Below are 5,132 nucleotides of genomic sequence, written 5' to 3' on the forward strand. Positions count from 1 at the left end.
ACACGATGTTCTGGCAAATAACAAAATACCGAGGCTCTGACTGGGGAGAGAATGACACTGAAAACTTGCTGCTGAGGAAAGCGTCAGTGGTTCTGGCAACCATAATCTGCGAGAGAGACGACTCAGCAGGGGAAGCAAACACCGATACGGTGCCGAGATTCTGCTTCAAGGAAAGAGACCATGGGTCTAGCGTCGAGATCATCGATCTGACATCGAACTCTGAGGAGCAGCCGCTTCTGCTAGGAAGATACAGTCTGACACTGTCAACTCCGTTGGGGATATACAGTCTGACACTGTCGACTCCGCTGGGGAATGTATAATCTGAAACAAATGCTTGGGGAAGTACAGTAGTGAGAGCCTGCCGGGGATTGAAGAATCCAACGCTCGGACCAGCTCTGCAGGGATAAGATACCAAATTCCAACTGTTGAGGAAAAACATTTGCGATCATTTGATGGGGACCTTAAGGAAATGCCCCGAGTGTACCTGTTCTGAATAGACAATCCAAAGCAGTTAAAATTTACAACAATTTTCAATGTTTATTAAGCACGTACCTGTAAAGCTCTAATGTTTCATGATGCAATGTTTATCAAAAATTCGGACGTCATTTTTGCAAACAAAATAGTAAAATGAAAATGAACACAGAGATGTACTGAATAACATGACTTTATTGATTGGGTGGCCTCTGAATAGGTATTTACATCAGGAAGCAATCCCTGGAAAGAGGTAATTGCACAACAGATAAAAATAGAAATTAATCTAATGGCAATGTGAAATGGATTTCTATCGGGTTCCAATTCTGCTATGTTTCGCCCGTCTTCAAGATCCTCCAGATGATCAGCTTTCCGAAAAAGGTGATTGGACTGTTTCCTATTCTTCGGAAGTTTCCAGTTATCGACACGAGATAATATTCAAAACTACTCAGAACGCAGCCATTCGCTTAATCCCTAACTTTTGCTTGGATCGCCCTTTCGGGTTTTCAATCCACCGGGATACCCATTTTTGCCTAAGTTTCCCTTTTAGGTTTTCAACTTACCGGGTGTACAATCTTTTCATTTTTTTAATCCCTAACTTTTTCCCGAACCTTTTTCATTTTCTTGGTTCGCCGGGATGCCCATTTTTTTGCCTGGACTATTCTTTTTATCGTCCAACGAGTCTATTTTATGCGAAGTATTTTTTAACTGCGTTTGAGTTCACAGGGGAAGTGAAGTTTTCACCATCCATAGTTGCAAGCATTAAGGCTCCACCATAGAAAACGTTGGTGACAATATACGGTCCATCATAGTTAGGAGTCCACTTGCCCATGTGATCTGTCTGAGGAGGAAGGATCCTTTTCAACACCAAATCTCCGACTTGGAAGCATCGAGGACGCGCTTTCTGATCAAAGGCTCTCTTCATCCGATTTTGATACAACTGCCCATGACAAATGGCTGCCATTCGCTTCTCTTTGATAAGACTCAACTCATTGAACCTTGTCCGAACCCATTTAGCTTCGTCTAACTTGACATCCAGCAGGACTCTTAGAGAAGGAATCAGCACTTCAACAGGTAGGACTGCTTCCATACCATACACAAGAGAGTAAGGGGTTGCCCCGGTCGATGTACATACTGAAGTACGGTACCCATGCAAGGCGAAGGGTAGCCTTTCATGCCAATCTCTGTACGTAACGACCATCTTCTGCACAATCTTCTTTATGTTCTTATTTGCTGCCTCAACAGCACCGTTCATCGTATGACGATAAGGGGAAGAGTTGTGATGTTGAATGTTGAAGTTCTTGCACAACTCCTTCATCATTTTGTTATTGAGGTTAGAACCATTATCAGTAATGATTCTTTCGGGAATCCCATAACGACAAATGATTTCTTTCTTAATGAATCGGGTAACCACGTGTCTGGTGACCTTCGCAAATGATGCTGCTTCGACCCACTTGGTGAAATAGTTGATGGCAACAAGGATGAAACGATGCCCATTGGAAGCAGTCGGCTCAATATTTCCAATCATATCAATGCCCCACATAGCAAATGGCCACGGCGAAGACATTACATTCAGAGGATTTGGCGGCACATGCACCTTATCAGTATAAATCTGGCATTTATGACACTTCCGAGCATATTTGAAACAATCAGATTCCATGGTCATCCAGTAATAACCCACTCTCAACAATCTCTTAGCCATTGCATGTCTGTCGGCATGAGTACCGAAGGAGCCTTCGTGAACTTCCTGTATTAACATGTCTGCTTCGTGTCTATCCACGCATCTGAGCAAAACCATGTCGAAGTTCCTCTTATACAGCACATCGTCTTTGTTCAAGAAGAAACTGCCTGCCAATCTTCTCAAAGTCTTTCTATCATTGTTGGATGCCCCTGCAGGGTACTCTTGATTCTTTAAAAAGCACTTGATGTCGTGGTACCAGGGCTTGTCATCAACTACCAGTTCAGCAGCAAACACATACGCGACCCTATCAAGGCGCATAACATCGATCCTGGGAGCATAGTTCCACCGAATCACCTTGATCATGGAGGACAAAGTAGCAAGAGCATCTGCCATATGGTTCTCATCACGAGGTATACGATATAGCTTTACTGTTCTGAAGAAAGTCAACAGTCTTCTCGTGTAATCTCTGTAGGGGACCAGATAAGGCTGGAGAGTAATCCAATCACCATTCACTTGATTGATCACTAGAGCTGAATCTCCGAAGATGTCCAGAGTCTTGATTCTCAAATCAATGGCTTTATCGATACCCAAGATACAGGCTTCATACTCAACTTCATTATTGGTGCACTCAAAAGTCAGACGAGCAATGAAAGGCATGTGGGCACCTTTCGGAGTGGTAATGACAGCACCAATTCCACTTCCTTTGGCATTGACGGCCCCATCAAACATTAAAGTCCACTTTTCATCTGGATCAGGTCCCTCCTCAACAACTGGCTCTTCACAGTCTTTCATCTTGAGGAACATGATGTCTTCATCCGGAAAATCAAACTTCATCGGCTCATAATCATCAATCGGCTACTGAGCAAGATAGTCTGACAGAATACTCCCTTTGATGGCTTTCTGGGATGTATACTGGATGTCGTACTCTGTCAGTACCATTTTCCAACAAGCAACCCTTCCGGTGAGAGCTGGCTTCTCAAATATATACTTGACTAGATCCATTTTGGAGATCAGTAAGGTCGTGTGAGTCAGCATGTATTGTCTCAATCGCATAGCAGCCCATGCAAGTGCACAACATGTCTTTTCAAGCATTGAGTATCTCGACTCGCAATCTGTGAATTTTTTACTCAGGTAGTAGATGGCATGCTCTTTCCTACCTGTCTCGTCGTGTTGACCGAGAATACAACCCATGGAATTATCAAGTACTGTCAAATACATAATCAGCGGTTTCCCTGGGACTGGAGGCATAAGGATAGGAGGATTCTACAAATACTCTTTTATTTTTTCGAAAGCCCTTTGGCAATCATCATTCCACCTGATAGCCTGATCTTTTGTCAACAATTTGAATATTGGCTCACACGTGGCTGTTAGGTGAGAGATGAACCTTGCAATGTAGTTCAACCTTCCTAAGAAACCACGGACTTGTTTTTGTGTTCTTGGCTCAGGCATTTCTTGTATCGCTTTCACTTTGGCCGGATCCACCTCAATCCCTTCTTCACTAACAATAAAACCCAGCAGTTTTCCAGATCTCACCCCGAAAGTACACTTATTCGGATTAAGGCTCAGCTTGAATTTCCTCAAACGCTCAAACAGTTTTTGCAAATTCACCAGATGTTCTTCTTCCGTCTGAGATTTGGCAATCATATCATCAACATAAACCTCGATTTTATGATGAATCATATCATGGAAAAGAGTTACCATATCTCGTTGATATGTTGCCCCAGCATTTTTCAGACCAAACGGCATCACCTTGTAGCAGAAGGTGCCCCATGGGGTTATGAAAGTTGTCTTATCCATGTCTTCTGGTGCCATCTTAATTTGATTATAGCCAGAAAAGCCATCCATGAAGGAGAATACCGAGAACTGAGTCGTGTTATCCACCAAAACATCGATGTGAGGTAATGGGAAATCATCTTTAGGGCTAGCTCTGTTCAGATTCTGGTAGTCGACACACATCTGTTCCTTTCCATCCTTCTTAGGTACCGGAACGATATTTGAAACCCATGGCGGATAATTTGTAACCGCTAGAAACCCTGCATCCAACTGTTTTTGCATTTCTTCCTTTATCTTGACAGTTATCTCTGGTCTTGTTCTTCTGAGCTTCTGCTTGACCGGAGGACAATCCTCTTTGAGAGGCAAACGGTGTACCACAATGTCTGTGTCAAGCCCTGGCATGTCCTGATAAGACCAAGCGAAGATGTCAACATACTCTTGCAGCAATTCAATCAGCCCCTTCTAACATTATCTTCCAAAGCAGCCCCTATCTTGATTTCTCTCTTGGCGTCCTCGGTGTAAGACCCCAATTTTGGCCCTAAGATCCCTCATGGCCCATATCATATCATACCATGGCCTCAAGGATCATTGCATGCCCTAGCTTCCCTCCTAGTGGGTGGGTTATCTTGTGAGTGTGATTCTTGATCACCAAGCATGTTTTGCATTTGTATATCTTTGCTTTTCATATGTTTACTAACCAAAAGTACAAAAATATTGTCATCTAACCATGTTACTTGCAGCTGAAGCAATCCACAGTCAAACAGTCAAATCAGTCATTAAGCAATGGATGGTGGCCATTCTTGAAGAATTTGGGCACCATGATCATTCATCAAGAGTTCATATGAGTTGTTTCATCCTTGGGAATCAAGATCTCAAGTGATTAGGGTTTGGAATTCATCAGAACATGGTTCAGTCAACCAAAACCCTAGCAAAGTCAACTGTTGGTCAACTGTGCATTTAATCAGTGATTTGATGGTGGGAATTGGTCTGAGAGGTCTCATTCATGTCCATATGAGCCTCACATAACATGTCAAACATTCACAATGAAGAAAATAAAGTCAGACAAGAAATTTCCAAAAATAGAAAGTTGACCTGTAATTGGATTTTGCCAAAAATGGAAACTTCTTCTCCTCAACATTACATCATCATAGAAGCTTCAAATGAATTTTTGCCCAACATGAAAGTTGAATATCTTGTTCTCCCATTT

The sequence above is a fragment of the Lathyrus oleraceus genome, chromosome 2, assembly GCF_024323335.1.
Source record: "Lathyrus oleraceus cultivar Zhongwan6 chromosome 2, CAAS_Psat_ZW6_1.0, whole genome shotgun sequence".
Classification (NCBI taxonomy): Eukaryota; Viridiplantae; Streptophyta; class Magnoliopsida; order Fabales; family Fabaceae; genus Lathyrus; species Lathyrus oleraceus.